This window comes from Muntiacus reevesi, chromosome 3 (assembly GCF_963930625.1).
Source record: "Muntiacus reevesi chromosome 3, mMunRee1.1, whole genome shotgun sequence".
Taxonomy (NCBI): Eukaryota; Metazoa; Chordata; class Mammalia; order Artiodactyla; family Cervidae; genus Muntiacus; species Muntiacus reevesi.
Window position 1 is genome coordinate 92,984,303 of NC_089251.1, and position 21,130 is coordinate 93,005,432.

Sequence of the window (21,130 nt, forward strand, 5' to 3'; positions counted from 1 at the left end):
TAAGGTTGTGATACAGAAACATTTATAAATTCAGGTCAGACGTTATGCCGCCAGACTAGATGTGACGAAGACACCAGGAGAAAACTCTTAGTTTTCCTTCCACAGAAAGAAGTGTGCTTCAACAAGAGGTAAACAGAGAATCTGTGAGAAACCCAGTTTCACCAGTTTGGAGGGGCAAGAGGAGGTCACAAACGAGAAAGGGAGCACCACTCCAAATCTGTTTTTCTAGCTTTTAATAACAGGATAGAAAATGGAGATCAGGCGTGGCTGCATTGAGCAGCAGGGCAGCAGATGGAGCCAGTGGCAGGATGGTACGGCCTCTGTTTTAAAGGCATCTGGTAGCAATGTTAAAATAAGATTTATCACTTCAAAATTACTAGAGAAAATTGATCAAATAGATCACAGTGCACACTGCTAAAAAGACTGAAACAAAATAATAGAAAGAAATAAAAAACATTATGGGTTTGCCAGGTGGCTCAGTGGGTAAAGAATCTGCCTGCAATGAAGGAGATGCAGGAGATGTGGTTTCAATCCCTGGGTTGGGAGATCCCCTGGAGAAGGAAATGGCATCTTACTCCAATATTCTTGCCTGGGAATTCCCGTGGACAGAGGAGCCCGGTGGGCCAGAGTCAATGGGATCACAGAGTCGGACACAAGTGAAGTGACTGAGCACGCAAGCACACACACAAAATGTATAATAACAAAAAGGGACTAAATATATCACTTAATGACAATAAATAAAAATGAGATCATACTCCCTATTAATATCTGGAAACAGATATTTGAAGGCAAAAAAAAACCTATGACAAAACCTACAGGGGCATTTTCTTTCTTTTAAAAATTCAGAGTATAATCACCAAATAAAATAATTCTCATGAAAGTTTACATACAAAATTACATAGCAACAAAGTATGTAAACAGCTGTGGTTAAAAACAGGAAAGTCAGTTGACAGAGAAACAATAGAAGTGAGAGATTTTGACGTTTTTTAAGTGCTTAACAGATAATAGGCAAAAAAAAAAAAAAAGGATGTTTAAGATCTAAACCGTGAAAATAATTCGATATGATGAAATAAATATGCAATTATGCTGCACATTTCAAATGTCTGTGGATCACTTAGGGCTTCTCTGATGGCTCAACAGGTAAAGAATCTGCCTGCACTGCAGGAGACACAGGAGATGTGGGTTCGATTCCTGGGTTGGGAAGATCCCCTGGAGGACGCATGGCAACTCCCTCCAGTATTCTTGTCTAGAGAATTCCCATCAACAGAGGAGCCTGGAGGGTTATAGTTCAAAGTGTCGCAAAAAGTCAGACACGACTGTGCAACTAAAACACAAAAGGATCACTTAAATATGATTATATTGTTTACAGAGCCGCCCTCAATACAGTCCACAAAACAAATTTTCTCATACAATATCTGACATCAGTGCAAAAAATCTAGAAGTTAATAACAAAAATATAAAGAAATACTCATAAAATATTATATTTTTTTAAAAATAAAAAGAACATAAATAATGCTTAATAAAGGGGCGGAAGAAATGGCTATGGAATATTTAATAAACAATTACAATCAAAATGCACATATAAAAATATCTATGGGATGTTGTCACAGTTTTAATTACACATACATTTATAGGATAAAATAATTTTGATACTAAACAAGAATGAATAACACAAGCTAATTATTCATATAAAGGTTAGAAAAATAAGCATGAAAGAAAAACAAACCAGGAGTAAAAGAGAACGGATCTGTTACTATAAAAGCAGATTAGATAAAGAAACCTGAGTTTTTCTTTTTAAGAAAAATGTTATTTTCAACATCTAGCTAGTCTTTTTTAAGAAAAAAAGATGAGAAAACCCATATATTCCTAGATTCAAAGGAAATTAAATTTATGAAAATTACAATGCACTATTTTATTTTGTTTAGAAAAAACACTAATTAAACAGTCTGTTGTCCCCTATTTGACAACACAATTTTTGTGATATACCAAATACTTAAGTGTTTTATTTCTGAAGTTTTATCCCATACCTTTAATCTGACTGACTTTTCTAGGATCAGCATCGCACTGCTTTAGTTACTGCAACTTTTAAAGACAATTAAATGATAAGTAGGTCAAGTCTTTCATCATTTTCCTGTTTCTAAATTTTATTAGTCCTTCTTACTCATTTTTTTACTCTAAAATAATTTTGTCTGGTTACAAATTTTATTAAAATTACAGTAAATATGTTATTTGACTTTAAAAGTATTACATTATTTTCAAATATCTAGTTTTTTAGTCAAAATCATAGTATGCTTTTATGGATTTTTAGATCAGGTCATTGAAGTTTTGAGGATTTTTATTTCCTTGTTCCTTTTCTTTTCTTTGATGAAGCCGTGCAACATGTGGGATCTTAGTTCCTTGACCAGGGATTGAACCCATGCCTCCTGCACTGGAAGCGTAGCCAAGAAAGTCCAGTTTTGAGAATTTAAAAAAAAAAAAATTTATTCTTAGGATTTTTTTTCTACTGAGAATTTTATGTTTTATACTAGATTTTTTCACTGTAGGAATCTGTTTACTTCCATACATTTATTTTATAGCTAGTCACATAACTGAAATATCTTATCAATTCACAAATTTTAATTTCTTTCCTTGGTTTTCTAGGAAGTCAATCAAAGGATCAGAATATAAGAAGAAAAGGATAAATCTGACTCTTCAATTCCAGGTTTGATTCTTTTGTTTATTTTCTTGTCTTTCATGCATGAGGTAGAAGTTTCATTAAAGAGTCCGCTATTAATGATATTAACATGCATTTTTGCACTGCCATGACTTTAATGAAACACTTTGTGTTTTGCTCTGATGCCTGATTTTTACTTATTTTAAGATATTTTTATTATGTTAGGAAACTAACCTTTCAATTTTACTTTACTATGACATTTTTAAGAATTGGGTTTTGATAGAGCAACCATGAAGATAGCTATACAAAAAATATACTCATATGATAGAGACGATATTATCTATTATAATACTTAATGCTGAAAGACTGAATCCTTCTCCTTAAAATCAGAAACAAGAAAGAATGTCTGTCTTCATCACTCATATTCAACGTAGTGCTGGAAGTTTTACTGGGCAATAAGAGATAAAGAGCGTGCATGTTTAAAAGGAAACAAAAAACCGTGTTCCTATTTGTAGTTCATACTATGACTGTATTGTCTATATAGAAAATTCTCAAGATATCTCAGCTATTTCCTAGAACTGATAAGTGACTTCGGTAGTTTCAAGATACAAGATCAACACAGAAAAATCAATAGTATTTCTATAAACTAGCAACAGACCAGCAGAAACCAAAACTAAAGACAAAATATAAGCTATAATTGTGCCAAAGCAAATGAAATAGTTACAAATCTAAAGTTTGATTTAACGATCGATCAATCGATAGATGAGTAACATTAGATTTATAACTATTTCATAAAGAGATAGACAGATGATCTCTGTGCTGGAAGTTACACACTGCTAATAAATGAAGAGACATACCTCATTTACTGATTGGAAGACGCAACATAGTAAAGATATCAGTTCTTCCCAAATTGATCTACAGGTTTAGTGCAATTCCTTTCAAATTCCCAGCAACATTTTTTGTAGACCTAGACAAGTTAAATGTATGTGGAAAAGCAAGGCTTTAAAATAATTTTAAAAATTGAAGAAAAATAAAGTGAAAGATCTCACTTTATAATAATAAGGCTGTGTATGTTTAGTCACTCCGTCATGTCCCACTGTTTACAACCCTATGGACTGTAGCCCACCAGGATCCTCTGTCCATGGGACTTCCCAGACAAGAATACTGAAGTGGGTCGCTGTTTCCTTCTCCAGAAATCTTCCCAACCCAAGGATCGAACCCAGGTCTCCTGCATTGCAGGCAGATCCTTTACTGTCTGAGTCACCTGGGAAGCCCAATAATAAGTCCACTACATAGTAATTCAAGATAATGTACCATTGGTGGAAGGATAGACACGTAAGAGTGGAATAGAATAAAGAACCCTAAAATAGTCCTACAAAAATAAGTACAATTTATGTTTGACAAAGGTATAAAAATAAATTGATAGAGGAAGGATAGCTTTTTCAATAAATGATGCTGGAGAAACTGGGTATCCATATACAAAAAGGACCAATCTTTATCTAAGTCTTCAACAAAAAGTTAATTTAATGAATCACAAACTTAAATGTAGTAAAAAAGACTTAGAAAAAAATACCTTAAGAAAAAGCCTTCAGGATTTAGGGCTTGCCCAGGAGTTTCTGAACATGACACCAAAAGCACAAATCATAAAAGGACAAATTGATAAATTGGACTTTGTCAAAAATAAAACTTTTGCTCTGCCCAAGCTCTGTGAAGATAATGAAAAGACAAGCTACATACTGGTAGAAAATATTTGCAAACAAACAAACCAATTAGAAAATGGGCAAAAGACATGAAGAGACATTTTACTAAAGAAGATACACAGATGGCAAATAAACACATGAAAAGATGTTCAATATCATTAGCCATTAGGGAAATGCAAATTAAAACCACAAGGAGATATTACTACACACCTAAAAGAATGGCTAAAATAAAAAAATAGTGATATCACCAAATGCCAGCGAGGATACAGAGAAACTGGAACACTCAGATATTGCTAGTGGGGATGTAAAATGAAAATGAGTATGCAGTTGATGACAAAACTAAACATATGCATACCATATGACCCAGCCATTGCACTTAAAAAAAACATTTTGGGATGAAGTGAGCCATTTATTCAAGAGAAATAAAAACTTATGTTCACAGAAAAACCTGCAGATAAATTTTCATAGCAGCTTTATACATAGTAACCAAACTATACCGAACAACTCGTCTAAGTCCTCCAACAGGTGAAAGTTTAAAAACAAACAAACAAAACAAAAACAACTGTGGTTCATCCATACCATGAAATAAAGTTCAGCAATGAAGGGAATAAGCTACTGGTGCATGCAACGACTTGGATGAATCTCAATGGCATCAAGCTGAGTGAAGAAAGACTACATATTGCATGATTCATTTACACTACACTCTTGGAAATAAGATGACAGAATCCAAGAAATAGTGAACAGGTCATAGGTAGTCATAGGCTGTGTCTGAGGCTATAAAAGTCAGCATAAGAGGTCCTTATGATGAAAGTTATCTGCATCTTGACTGGTGGTGGTCATGCTAGTGATAAAATTGCATCGAATTAAACAGATGTAAATGGGTGCATGTAAAACTGGCTGAATTTAAATAGAATTGATAGATTTAATCAATATAAATTTCTTGATTGCGATGCTGTACTATAGCTGTGTAAGATGTTACACTGGGAAAACTGGGTGTATTATTTCCATGTTATTATTCTGCTTTATTTCTTATAACTGTGTGTGGACTACAAATCGCTCAATAAAATATGTTTTTAAAAAACAGATCTTTGGTAATGTTTTATGTTAATCACATAAGATCTCTACTGATTTAATACCTAGATTTCCCATAATGAACCACCTGTGAGAACCTCGATTGAAAGGGTATGGCATGTTAATTTTTTCTCTGTGTTTCTAGATTTGATTGATTTGGTCTTCTAACATTGTTTGGGGATTTTTACATTCATGTGCACATTTGAGATTTGACTGTAGTTTTGTTTTTGAGTGTGGTACGAGGTTTGCAAATGTAGCCAGAAAACTTGCCATCTTTTTCTATGCTCTGATTCAGTTTATATACCATGGAACTTCTTTGAATTTTTTGAAAGAATTCACCCATAACACTATTTGGATCTACATTTCATTTGAGACAATTCTTTGAGAACAATTCAAGTTTCTTCCATGTTTACTGTTATATTAACTTTGTCAACTTTCCCAGCCAGTGTTGTCATTTTATATTTTCTCAGATTCTTTAATGTTTCCAAATGTATTAGTATTGCATATACATTTGATATTATATTACAAATGTTACATCTTGTTTAAGAGTAATAGTGTGCATTTCAGCCCCAGCTTACCCTAACAAAAATGTAAGTGTCCTTGTTCTTTCAGTTTTACTTTTCCCATGCAACCTTTAAAAGCAATGGGAATCACTTTGGTTTAAGGAATTTTGCAATTTTCTAATTAATTAAATACTTTATATATCTAAAACTTCCTGGGGAAAATGTAATTTATTTGATCTCTGGTTGGAGAAGCCTTTTCTAAGCATAAAAGCAAAAGGGAAATATGTAAAGATTGATATGTTTAACTGAACCACAAAGCTAAAAGAAAAACTGTATATGTCAAAACACTACATATGTCAACACATGGTGAAAAAACAATTAGATGTCTATAACCAACAAATGAACTTTGAGCCGTATAATCTAATATATGAAAAAAATTAACTTACAGTATAACAGCGACTTAAATGTGGAACATAAAACTATACAACACTTGGAAGAAAACACAAAAGAAAAATCTCTGTGACTTTGCCAGCCTATAGATTCTTAGATACAACAGCAAAATCACTATCCATAAAGAAAAAAAAAATAATAATACATTTAAATTGAGCTTCATCAAAAGTGAAGATTTCCTCTCTCCAAAAGACACTGTTATTAAGAAGCAAGGACAAGCCACACATGGAAGAAAACATTTTCAAAGCAAATATCTGAAAAAAAAGACATGTTTAGAACATAAAGAACTTTCAAAACTCAGTAATAAGAAAACAAAAACAAATCAATTACAAATGGGTCAAATATTTGAACAGACACTTCACGAGGGAAGACATACAGATGACAAATGAGCACATGAAAAGATGCTCAACATCATTAGTGGTTAGGGAATGCAAATTAAAACCACAGTGAGATACTACACCATCCGTATTAGAATGGCAACTGGCTAGAACTGAGAACACTTGTCCTCATATGACGTGAGGAGGGTGTGGATGAATTAGAGCTTTGACACCCTGCTGCTGGAGAAATGAAACGGGGTCAATCTTTGAAAAATGTTTGCTATGTTTCTTAAAATGGTAGACAATCCCCTGCCATATGGTCTAACCATCTCACTGCTAGGTATTTATGAAATAAAATGACCCGAGAAATATAAATCTATAAAAAAATGTGTACACAATAAATAACTGAATATTTATCAATACTATTCAAAATTAGAAATAACCCAACTATCCATAAAGTGTTTTGTGGATAAGCAAAATGTACTATATTTATAGAGTGAACTAGTAGTCAGGCTGCTAGTGGTAAAGAATCTGCCTGCCAATAAAGGAAATGCAAGAGATGTGACTTCAGTCCCTGGGTAAGGAAGACACCCTGGAGAACGGAATGAAAACCCATGCCAGTTTTCTTGCCTGGAGAATCCCATGGACAGAGGAGCCTGGTGGGCTACAGTGCCTGGGGTCGCAAAGAGTCAGACACTTCTGAGTGAGTGAGCACTCATGTTATAGGTGGTTCTCAAATAACGTGTATTGATATTGCATGTGCAATATTTAAACCATTCCATAATTGCTTTGCTGATAGCATGTCTCAGATTTGAATTTCTAGGTGAATCGAATCAGAATTCCGAAGTAGGAATCTGTTTTGTGATCCTCCACAGCGGGGAAAAGCTGTGCTTCCCACGTTCTTTTTTCTGATTCTGTTCCTTCTCTTTGAACTAGACTGTCTTTTCCACTCCATCCAGGTCACTCCCCAAATGTATTTCTCTGTCCACGGACAATTCTACATTTTCTTTCTTAACAAAACAAGCATCTTCATTTCACTAGCCTTCCCCCGTCCCAAATTCCCCACCTGAAGTAACTTTTTATGTACAAAGATAAGTACACTGCTTTAAAAAAAATTATTTATTTGGCTGCGCTGAGTCTTAGTTGTGGCATGTAGGATCTTCAGTTGTGTCATGTGAACTCTTAGCTACAGCATGTGGGATCTAGTTCCCCGGGCAGGGATCAAACCCATGCCCCCTGTACTGGGAGCTTGGAGATTTAGCCACTGGACCATCAGGGAAGTCCCAGTTCACTGCTTTTTAAATCTTGCTTGATTTGTGTTGATCTATCCCTGTTGCTTCTACCTGCCTCTGTATAATTCCTCTATTCAGCAAGCATTCAAAATAGCCTTCTTATACACCAATCACTGTTTGGGGTTGTAAAGACACAAGGTGGGGTAGAACATGTTGCTATTTCTGAGGATAAAATGGTCTACTTGGAATAAGGGACAAGAAACAAGGATAACACCAATGCCCAGAGAGCTACAAAGAAGATATGCACAGAGGGTCCAGGACAAAGGTGGTGGGATTCATGTCCTGAAGTGTTCTGCTTTCTGAACTTTAAATTTTGTGGCTAGCTAACAGATGCTATTGACTAACTATTCAGATTTTGTTCCCTAACTGGAATATTAGCCACATGGAAATAAAAACACATATCTGAAATGTATCGAGTATAGCAATATATATTCTATATTCATCTAGAATATACAAAGATAAGATCGAGGAGACTGCTTTAGTCTTTGAAGGTCTCACTGTTTTTTTCACTCTGCCCCTTGGAAACATGGCAGCTGGCTGGGATCTGATAAGGGGATCCTAAGAGTTCTGGGTCTAGTAGTGTGGTAGATTAGATACCATGAATGTCCTCTGGGTCTGAATACCAGAAAGTGGGATGTAATTTAATGAAGATTTTTTAGGTGTTCTGACATGGAAACTCCTCGGGTGGCAGAACGGGGATAGTATCTGAGGTGAACTGGAAAAATGAAACCAATTTGTCGGCAGAGACTGCTGAGTACAGATAAATAATCACTGAAACTAGAACTGAAATTCAAGCATATTTAGACAGAGATTCAGAGCCTACCATTCACAGGCATCATTGAAAAAGGGTTACTCAAGGAATTAAAAATTTATACAAGGGAATAATACTCAGCCATAGAAAAGAATGAAATAATGCCATTTGCGGCAACATGGACGTACCTAGAGATTAACATAATAAGTGAAGTAAATCAAACAAGGACAAACACAAAGTGATCCTCTTTATAGGTGGAATCTGAAAAAAATGATACAATGAATTTATATACAAAACAGAAACACACCCCCATAGAAAACTAATTTACAGTTACCAAAGGTGATGTGTGGGGGAAGGATAAATCAGGAGATTGCGATAAACATATACACTCTATTGTATATAAAATAGACAAGCAACAAGGGCCTACTGTATACTACAGGGAACTCTGCCCAATATTTTATAATTATTTATAAGGGAAAAGAATCTGAAAAAAATTAGATATATAGGTATGTATAACAGAATCACTTTGCTGAACATGTGAAACTTATGCAGCATTGTAAATCAACTATACTTCAATAAAAACAGTAATGACAATATATCCTTGTTTAGATATATACTCAGAACGCATACTTTGAGTTTTGCCAACACAAAATAAATCTCTAAAACAAACATTTAAAAATAATTAACCCTCAAGTCAGCAGAAAAGTACAAGAGGAAATTAAAAATCGTGTAGACCAAAGAAATACATTCATAAAAGAATATTAATAGAAAGGAGGAAAACAGGTATTCAAGCTTATTATAAAGCCATAGAGACTAAATCATTGTGATGCTTGTGGAAGGGTAAACAAATTGACCGTCAGAACAGAATTAGGAGCACATGAAGAGCCATCAACACACACGTGTGTATACACGTAGGAGCCCCTATATTGAGTTGGGATTGCAAATATAGAAAGGCATAATGGGTTTGTCAATAGCGGGTAAATAAAAAAACAGAAGGAGGGACTTCCCTGGCCGTCTAGGGGCTGAGACCCTGCACACCCAATGCAGGGGCCTGGATTCGATCCCTAGTCAGGGAACTAGATCTCTCATGCTGCAACTAACATCCAATGCAGCCAAATATTAATACAGACATACATACATAAATAAAAATAAACACAAAAAAACTGGAAGAAGAGACTGAAAAGATAAAATTAGATCTCTACCTCACACTCTTTTCACAAAAATATATTCCAGATGGGAAAGTGTTTTCAATATGAAAAACAAAACTAAACATTTAAGAAGAAAATATGAGAATATACTTTTGATACAGAGTTTAAGTATTTCTTAAATGACAGTAAAAAAGAACACATTACAAGGTTTTTCTACATAAAAAAGTAAAAAAAAAAATTTAAACAAATAGCTACATAATTATTAAAGAATAAGCATCCGTAATATATAAAGAATAAGTTCAAGTAAGAAAATATAAGTCTTAAAATAAGTAGATATAAGAAGAAGATCTATTGATACGAGTAAATTAGGAAAAGACGGTGATGTGGTTTAGTGGAAAGAATAAGGGTTTTAGGGTCGGGTTGACTTGCAATTCAATGTCATGTTAACTATATCACCTCACTGGGATAGAATAAGCTTGAATTAGAAGAGCTGTGGGACTTTCCAGGTGGCACTAGGTAAAGAACCCGTCTGCCAATACAGGAGACACAAGAGATGCAGGTTCGATCCTTGGGTCAGGAAGATCCCCTGGAGAAGGGCATGGTACCCCACTCCAGTATTCTTGCCTGGAGAAGCCCAAGGACAGAGGAGTCTGGAGGGCTATGGTCCATAGGGTCACAAAGATTCAGATATGACTGAGCACAAACATGTAGGTATAAGTGCATACATATTGTATATATATGTATTTATATGTATATGGTGTATATGTACGTATATAAATGAATATGTGCATGCATATATATGTATAAGTATCTGTGGATGTATATGTATGTGGATATATAAGTGTATGTATATGTGTAGGTGTGTGTATATGTGTACAGGGTGCAGATTGTGTATATGAACGTGTATATAAGTATATATGTATATTTGTGTATATGTGCATATGCATGTATAGTGTGTATAGGTGTGCATAAATGTGTATGGTATAGGTGACTATGTATGTACACTGTATATATATATGTGTGTATGTATATTGTATATATGTGCATGTATCATATATATATATGTATATATGTGTCTGCATATATATCATATTGTGTATGTATATGCTGTGTGCATATGTGCATGTATGTGTATATTCATAAGAGTATGCACACGTATGCACACATGTATACTGCATATGTGTATATGTGTATCTGCTTATGTATATGTGCATGCATATTATATATATGTATATGCATATGTATATGCATTGGTGTATGTATATTGTATATATGTATGATTATGTGTGTATGTATGTGTGTATGTGTGTGTGTGTTTGTGTGTAGTTATTTGTATACCATCAAATATATGCTGGCAAGATTAGTACAAATTTATAGAATAATTAGGATTTTTTAAATTAGAAGACTTTGGATATTTGCCCTTTGAAAATGCTACATATTTTTAATCTGTAGGATAACTCAAAGTACTTCTGGGGTTTGCCTCTAGCAGTCGAAAATGATTCTATCGAAAAATACACACAAATTCTTTCAAAAATGCTGTTATCTAATAGGAATCCAAGAGAAGTCAGTCCTTAAAAAGATTCTTGTTACTGAAGCAAAGAAAGTTGGCAATTTACCTTAGTAATTAAGTTGGAAAAAGCCCTCTTGCTTCAATAACAAGCAGAGAGCATACTTTTGAGACCTTTCCTTTCCAACTTTATAAATGAACTAATGTAGACAAAACCGCTGGTGCGCAATTAACAGTACACGTAACAGCCAGATTCCGGGGAGCAGGCCTGACTCCCTAGCTCTGCCCACTTCTGCCTGGGGGCAGCTGCATCTCGCTGGCTCCCAAACCTCTGGACCGTAAGGGTCTTAGTGACACCTGAGAGCCTCTCCATCGCTTTACACTTGGGAAATAATTTGAGGTCTTCGTCTACACTCTAAATACAACATGCACATTAATTGTTAAACTCACAGATATTTGAATCCTTATGGCAGCAACTCTGATTTGTAGAATGAATATCTTCTCTTTCTTCTCATCAAAGAAAGTCAATTTTGAACTGGAGCCTAAATATGGGGTCTGCTCCTAACTTTGAAATTAAAGGGAAACGTGGTTTGTTTCAAGGGGTGTGTGTGTGGAGGCAGGTGAGAGTGGTGTCCTTGGAGAAGAGAGGGAGGGTCTGGATCAGCCCTCTGGCTGATGTCGACACCGTCTCTCTCGTTTGTGTCCAAAATGCCCGGATGTCAGGGGCTGGGAGCATGTATTTCTGAGGCCACATGCCTCCTGCATTTCTCTATCATCTCAGCTTTGAGATGAGTCTCTGTGCTCAGGCAGCTTCGGGAAAGAGCGGTGGGGACTGGAACCACTTCCTTCTACGTGCTCATGGCAGGAGCTTAGGTACCCACTGACACTGAAGCTGGCTGGACTCACTGGGAGCTTCCAACTGGGAGGACAATCCAAACCTCTGTGTATAGCTTTGTCTGTGAACAGCTGTCCTTCTTCCTAATTATCCCACAGCATCATCCTGGGTAGCTACTGTGTGCCCTCCAACATGTTAGCCTAGCAGTCTGGGACCTTCTATCTGTCTACACCAGCAAGCAATACATGGACAATCATCATAGAGCACTCCCCAACCCTCCCCTCTCCCGTGTGAGCAAGCAGAGGTAAAAACTGTGATGCAGCGCCATTTGTTCAGAATGTGTGTTCTGAGTCAGAGAGGCCTGGGTTTGCACACCTCCCAGCTCTTCCTGTGTCACGTTGGAAAGTTATTTAAGCTCTCCTTTAGCTTTCTCATCTGTGAAATAAGGATAATAGCAGCTGCCTCAAAGTGTTTCTCGAAGAATTAATTGGGACAATGCGTGTGAAGTGCCTGGTACACAGTAAGTACCCAATAATAATAGATGCAATCACACATCGTCATAAGAAGAACCTGCCTGTCATGATAGTCTGAGGCACTAAAAAACAGTCCTTTATTTAATTCTATATTCTGAGGTCTTAAAATAGAATGTTATTAAACTATGTGATTTAAAAAAAAGAATCGGGAGATCAAAAATTGGTTAAATACGTTGAATTTGTAAAATTTAATTGTAATGATTTTTAGTATCATTAAAGCATACTAAAGAAATAGCTAATAGGATACTGTTAATAAGTATTAATAGTATTTTATAGGAAAGAAGTAGCTAATAGGACAGGATAGGTTTATATTGCAAAGACAGACTAATTCTTCATTTGATCTGTAATAATATATGCTTTTTTTGAGCAACTGTTTTGTCTCACTCCATAAAAGGTGAGATTTACAAAGTGAATAAAGGTTCACTGGGGAGGGAAAAACAGAGCAAACCAAAGGGTCTGAATAAATCGCCGATTGGATAAACCAGTTACTTACATTCACAGATACAGTGTCCCATGGTTTGAGAGCATCCATTATTCATGGCTTATTTATTGGAACAAAGTTTTGGCAGCGCAAGTTTCCCTCAGAACTGCCCAAATGAACTATTGTGCCTTTTTTTTTTCTCCCTAAAAATCACAATGCAAAAGGAAAGCATAGAAGGGGCAGGTAAAGGTGAAGCTGGTGTTCAACTAACATTTTTGTTTTAAAAGCAAAAGGAGCAGAGATTTCTGCAGCTTGTTTGAAAAGCTAGAACTTTCAGCTCTCTGCCAACAACCACAGCTGAAACTGACAAGGTCTGACATCTCCCCCTGCTTTTCCTGCTCCCATTTTCTATGAAAATACTGTAGACACTGGATCAGGAGAGACAGTGGAGCCTTAAAATAATCACTCTTTCAATTTGCCCCGTGTTAGTTTCCATAGGAGACAAAAGCGGGAACTGTAGCCGGCAGCGAGCAACTGTCTTGTTAGAACCTCTCTTGTCGAGTCAGCTGAGGCTGTTGGCTGAAATCTGAAAGTGGCATTTTTCAAAAAGCCCTTTGGCTTCTGACTCTATGGAGTTTTCACTTTGGAAAGCAATAAAAACGAATGGAAAAAAGCGAAAACTACTTCCAACACCAAGTTTTCATATACCTAAGATCCTATTTCTCATGCAAAGAACTTTTCATTTCTCTGCCTGAGTCGTTTATGTATGCGAACCGAAACCTATTTTTATAAAAGCAAAAAGATACATCAAGAAAAAAAAAAAAGAAAGAAAGAAACTGTGCATCTTTGTAAGGTTAAGTCCTAGATCTTTGAGGCGGCCACCTTGACTATCAACCTTACCTTGTGAAATTGCTCACATAAACATTCCATTGCGGGAGGTGGCGGAGTTTTCCTTAGACACCATCCGTGGTTCCTTCATATTTTACAAACACATTCCAAGTCACAAATGCTAGACAGTCTTCCACAGAAGAGAGGTAGAGAGGATTTATAGAAAACATAGGCAGCCACGGAATTTAGATTGTTTTTTAAAATATATTCATATGGGAAAGAATATTATTCAGAACTTCACAATTGAACAGAACCTCAAGGATTAATTCTTATAAAAGGTTAAAATAAAGAAGCCTCCAAAAAAGTCCTCAACAAGTGGAGTGATGATTTTTTTTCTGGTGAATGCAATTTACAAATATTCACAGTTATGAGTGTGCAATATAAGTGCAGTAATAATTCTTAAATAAAAGTTTTATCAAAATCTCTGAGGTTTGAAAAATAATCACACAAAAATCATGTTCTTAGTAATGTATTCTTGCTTCTCTTCTGTGGTCATTAAATCTATAATGTGTTTATTTAAGAGAGGGAAAAAATCCTACTTTATTGTGAGAGAGGGAAAGAATGCAAAGAATATAAAGCAGAAAAAGTTACTGTCTACATTTACACAGTTTAAGTGGAAAGTAATCCATCAGATACACACTTAACCCAAAGAGTAATTCATCCACTAGATTACAGTACGTTATCTAAATCATCTGTGAAACCATCTACACTTGCGCTTTCTCTTTGATTTTTACCTGCAACGTCTAGGACCACAGCAAAAGGATGCTGGCCCTGACTTTTTAAAAAGAAGTTGAATAGAAAAGTGCATTGCAATTTTCACTTTTAACCTTTTTCAACTTTTGAATATTTATATCTAAAAAATCATGTCCCCATTTCCCACTCCCATCACCTGGGGGCATTAGTGCTCACATATTTTGCTCTTTTTTTTTTTTTTAAATCAAAGAAGAGCCATATTTTTAGATAACTTTAAGTATTTCTCCATTCGATTTAAAATTTTCAGGATTTTTATTTTTATTTTTTTATATTGAAGGCTCGACATTGGAGCAAAACTAAATATTAGGATCGGGGTGTGAGAAAGATCCTGCCGATGGGAAGTTACAGATTTAAAAACAACAGACAATTCTGAAGGAAAATCTTCCTGCTTAAATATATGAGGAGTCTGGTGCGCTTTCCGAGTGGTTACTACACAATTTGTTCGTTAAGTATTATCTCAGTATCAGAAACGCTGTTCAACTTGCCTTCTCTTCCTTTATCGCTCATTAATGCCTTTGCCATGGCTTCTTTATGGGGCATCCATTAAGAGTGTACACTAATAACAGTTTAATCCCACTACACCCAATTATGTATCCCCCTTAACCAGTGTCTGCCTCCTTTTCTCTCTCTTCCTCTGAATTATGTCTAATAAAATAGAATATGCTAACAGAGAGGATTAGAAAGACAACAAACCTCTCCCTTCCTGACATTAAAAATTACAAATAGTAACTGTAATACAGCAGAAATAGCCAGAGAGTGGGCTGAAGTGGATAATGATGTACAGAGGGGACCAGCGGCCCCTCACCCCATCTCCTGTCATTAATAACACCACACCTGACAAAAGACACTACCCTCTAGAACAAAACTACATAAACACCCAAGATTTTATGAAACAACCTGTTTTAGAACTTAAATCATTAACCTGCATCTCCATGGGCTCTTCAAACGGGCTGTCTGAGAAAAATAATGGATTGTCTGCAAACTTTTATCATAGCTATTGGCTCTAGAGTTGCACTACTTAATTATTAAAATGCCGGTACTAATGAAACATGCAACCCTGGGAAGGAAACTACTTTTATCATCACACATGAAAGGCAAAAATAATACAATATCCTGTATCTACTATATGCACCCTAGAAATGTATTTGCATCCACCTTCCAAATGGCAAGCACCCCGAGCTTCCCTCCTCCCCTCCTTTACAGCTGCTCAATCTGCAAGAATGTGCTGAAGTAATTTATCTGAAATGGCCACTATTGTTCTTGATTCTGATTTGATTCCAAAAAAGCCAAATAATAGAAACCATTTTGAACATCTATTTTGTGCACCTGTTGTGCGGCACTATGATACTCCGCGATTTCCATTTACGTCACATCTCTCGACTCGCCTTTGATGCACCACGCTGCTGTGCTCAACAAAAATCCAGGATGCTAGAAACCAGCCCCATCCTTATTTTATTAGCATAATGGCCATGGTGAATGCTCCTGAATGTGAGCTCTGGAAGAAAACAAGAGCCCGTCCATCTGACTACCAGCCAGACGCCATTTAACCAACATTAAGTAGATTCAAAGTCGTTGAACAGCCTGAAGGGACTCAATAAAAATACACTATATTAATATCATTAATGATTATGTTACTCAGGCAAAACAATAAGACCCGGGTAGTTCCATGCTTCCCTTGTTTTGGTCCTTGGATGCAGTGCGAGCTGAGAATCTCAATAGTTTTTCTGCTCTGACTCTACCTGTGGGCTGGTTTCTTTGTTGATCAACTCAGGGAGGCATGGGATTCTTGGCTGCTTTTTTATCTCTGTAGCATCTTCTTAATGTGCGTTTCAATATTATGGCTTCAACATTTCGAATTCATCCTTAGTAGCTTCTTACCTTAGCCTCTCTGTATAGTGATGCCGCAATTATATGAAGACTTACAGTGATCACAAAGGGTTGGTTGTGATAGTTGTGGGTTAGGGGACTGTAAGCTTTGCATAGTGCTGACGGACTCGTGGATTTTCAAGTAGTGAAATACCCAAACCCCCTTGACTATCTTGCATGTTTGTTAACAAGCTGCTTCCATGCTAAGTGGAGTCATATAAATGCTCATGAAGCCTGTGTATCTTTGGCCACCTTTATTTATGTCAAACAATGACATTGCCAAGATTTTATGGTAAGGAGATGATCCCTTTAAAGTGACAATGTCGAGAATGTTGGTGTGCCTCCTAGGTCGTATTAATGAATTGTATAAAGTGATTCCCTTAAAAAATTTAAAGATGATGAAAATTGTCAGACTCATAGATTTGCAGCATGAAACGGGACCTCTAAAGCCTCGTCTGGCTCTGTCCTAATGTAGTGTGGGGATTAATCAAATCTCTCCTTCAGCATCTCTGACAGATCATCTTCCAGGTTCTGTGTGAACTTTCCATGGAAGGGTAAGGGCTGTATAACAAAGCTGGCTGCTCTATCTGTAAACAACCCTAATTGTTACATCACCACCTCAATAAACAGGAGTTTGAGGGAGCTCCAGGAGATGCTGAAGGACAGGGAAGCTTTGTGTGCTGTGGTCCATGGGGTTGCAAAGAGTTGCATATGACTGAGCTACTGAGCAACAACTGTTATATAGCTTCCTTTTCCCTTGCACTGAAATGTGGGCCTTTGGAAGCAGAATCAAATGACACACAGAAAAGTCAGTGATGACAGAGGCCCCCTTCTTGCATGTAGGGTTTAACACTTTGCCATCATCCTCTCAAAATTTTAAGCCAGTTTTTTTTTTTTTTTTTGATGTGGACCATTTAAAAAGCAGAGACATTACTTTGTCAACAAAGATCCATCTAATCAAAGCTATGGTTTTTCCAGCAGTCAGGTATGGATGTGAGAGTTGGACCAGAAAGAAGGCTGAGGGCCAAAGAATTTATGCGTTTGAACTGTGGTTTTGGGAAGACTCTTGGGAGTCCCTTGGACTGCAAGGAGATCAAACCAATCAATCCTAAAGGAAATCAGTCCTGAATATTCATTAGAAGGACTGATGCTGAAACCGAAGCTGCAATATTTTGTTCACCTGATTTGAAGAACTGACTCATTAGAAAAGACCCTGATGCTGGGAAAGATTGAAGGCAGGAGAAGAAGGGGACAACAGAGGATGAGATGGCTGAATGGCATCACTGATTCAATGGACATGAGTTTGAGCAAGCTCCGGGAGATGGTGGACAGGGAAGTCTGGCATGCTGCAGTCCATGGGGTTGCAAAGAGTCGGACATGACTGAGCAACTGACCAACAAGAGCAATTAAAAAAATTTTTTTTATTGAATTTGTAGCAATGTTACTTCTGTTTTATGTTTTGGTTTTTTGACTGTGAGGCATGTGGGGTGTTAGCTTCTGGATCAGGGGTCAGACCCACATCCCCTATGTTGGAAGGTGAAGTCTTAACCACTGGACCACCAGGCAAGCCTCTCTTAACTATTTTTAACAAGGGCCCCCCACAGGTTCATTTTACCTGGTCCTACAAATGACCAGTTGATTGTTTTGTTTAGTCGCTCAGTCGTGTCTGATTCTTTTGTGACCCTATGGACTGTAGCTCACCAGGCTCCTCTTTCTGTGGAATGCTCCAGGCAAGAATACTGGAGTGGGTTGCCATTTCCTTCTCCAGGGGCTCTTCCCGTCTCAGGGGTCAGATCCACGTCTCCTGCATTAGCAAGCAGGTTCTTTACTGTTGAGCCACCAGGGAAGCTGCCTGGAAAATGTGTTATGTGATTGTAATTTGGTAATTTGCTACAGTCTATTATTATGACTACATTTATTACTGGATATGAATTTTGTTGATGCATAACTTCAAGTCTACATTTCTTCTACCAGTTGGTTAAATAAAATAAAGCTATAATTAAATTGTTATTGATAATAAAAATTGAACATTTCTTAACAGATAAAATGAGATAATATTCTTGAAAGTGTTCTGAAATTTTATTTACATGTAAAGCAGTATCGTTTTAAAAATAAATTGTAATGTTGGGGTCTACAGGAAAAAAAAGTATCTCCTAATTGAACATAAGAAGTGAGTATGTGGATATTTAAATAATGTATACACTCAATTTTGACAGTAAATGTAAGTGACTGTGTACCTTTCTCAGTAAGTGTTTTCTATAAGGAAAAATTTTGGTATTTATTTCTGATGAATAACACCATATTTTGACTTTAAAGTACCCTAACTGGTAACCCCTGGGAGATGGTGAAGGACAGGGAGGCCTGCAGCGCTGCAGCCCATGGGGTTGTAAAGGGTTGGACATGACTGAACAACAGTAACTGGTGATTTGGGGATTTCTTTTTTTTGGGGGGGGCGGGGGGGGGTAAGCAAGAAAAAAACTTTACCAAGAGATCAACATGTACATTTTCTGACAAAACTCAAGTACCCTGAATTACAGAGCAAATTCACTGAAAACAACAAAAAAAACCTGTCTTTCTGTCACCCCCTAGAGTGTTTCAACTCTGACACACCACACAACCGGGTAAGAAGATGAAGCGCGGCGTTTAGCGACGGGACACCCTAACTAGCGTGGCAGGCGCGGGACTGGCCCGGCGGGCACGGCTGGGGGCAGCAGGGTCCGGGGGAGCCGCTACTCCTCCACGCAGGCCGCTGCCGTCTCCTTATTGAAGCCCCGGATGGAGAGGTCGTAGAGCACCTCCTCCAACCTTCTTCACGTCGTACTTGAGGCCGTCGTGGCGCTTCCGCAGGGAGTCGTTTTTGAGGTTGAGGAGGCGGAAGCCGCAGTCCCGCTCGTTGATGAAGGTGGAGATGCGCAGGGGCCGCGAGTAGTCCCCGGCCGTCACGCCGTTGACGGACAACCTCGACCGTTCACTAGCGAGAGCGAGAACTCCTGAGAGAGAATCTTCCACATCCAAGTGAGATCCCTTCTCCCGATCAGGCTCAGTGCCAAGGATCTCTGTAACCGCTTCTCGGGCCACGAGGGTTTCGGACTCCAGGGACACAACGAAGGCGGCCAAGAAGACCAGGCGCTGCCGCACAAACCTCCAGTGCTGGTGAAACCGGTAACACTGTTCAGCAGGAAACCTGGTCTTCCAAGACGTTAGATGTGTTTTTACTGTGCCAAAATGTTCTCGAGCTTCCAAACACCTCTTCGGAATGTTCTGAAACCCAGCACCCTGATGGACCCCTTGCAGTAGAGTTAAAATCTCTCGAGCTGTTTGTTCTAAACTCTGTTCAACTCTTCGGATTTCCTCTCGGATGTCCCGCTCGGCAGCCAGAAAGCCCTGCAGCTCCACGAAGATCTCGCTCACAGACATGGCGCCGGCCGCACGACCGTCGGCCGGGGCTGCGAGGGTGGCCGGCAGATGGCGTTCCGGAGACACCCGGCGCCTTCAGTTGCAACGCCCCGCCGCCACCTGATTTGGGGATTTCTAAGATGCTTGCTCCTTGGAAAAAAGGCTATGACAAATCTATATAGCGTATTAAAAAACAGAGACATCACTTTTTTGACAAAGCTTCATATGGTCAGAGTTATGGTTTTTCCGGTAGTTATGTGTGAGAGTTGGACCATAAATAAGGCTGAGCACTGAAGAACTGATGCTTTCGAACTGTGGTGCTAGAGAAGACTCTTTAGAGTCCCTTGGACTGGAAGGAGATCAAACCAGTCAGTTCTGAAGAAAATCAACCCTGAATACTCTTTAAATGGACGGATGCTAAAGCTCCAATACTTTGGCCACCTGATATGAACAGCTAACTCATTGGAGAAGACCCTGATGCCGGGAAAGATTGAGAACAGGAGGAAAAGGGGGCAAGAGAGAATGAGATGGTTGGATGACATCACTGACTCAATGGGCATGAGTCTGAGCAAACTGGCAGATGGTGAAGGATAGGGAAGCCCAGTGTGCTGCAGTCCATGGGGGTGCAAAGAGTCAGACACAGCTTAGCAACTGAGCAAAAACGGAACGTGCGCACACTTGTTCCTTTCCTGGCTAGACTCTTGACCAGAAACAATTGCTTTCATGCAAGCACTTCACTTGTTTCCTTATCTAGAAAATTTAGTTTGTCACCTATCTCTTGTCAGCTTGGCCAGAAAGTGAGAAAAGAAAATGGACGTGGTGTTTTTGTACCTCCCCTCTTAAGTTGGTATCACCTTTCTTTGGCTTATGGCATAAAGATAGTACTGCCAGCTCGGTTCTCCAGAGAGAACCACTGTCATCAGCCCAGCTCTCTGACCTTGGCTTCAGCACACATTTGCCGAGTACCCAACACTTGTGCTCATAGCACTGGACCCAGATTCTCTCCAAATGCCATTCCTGTTAAATAAGCATCGGCATGAATATGA

The 21,130-nt window shown here is 37.9% G+C and overlaps 1 pseudogene; it reads right to left on the bottom strand.

The window, feature by feature from the left end:
• Positions 1-19,448: 19,448 nt before the first annotated feature.
• On the bottom strand, positions 19,449-20,198 carry LOC136163016 (translin pseudogene; annotated as a pseudogene).
• Between the last annotated feature and the right edge of the window lie 932 nt (positions 20,199-21,130).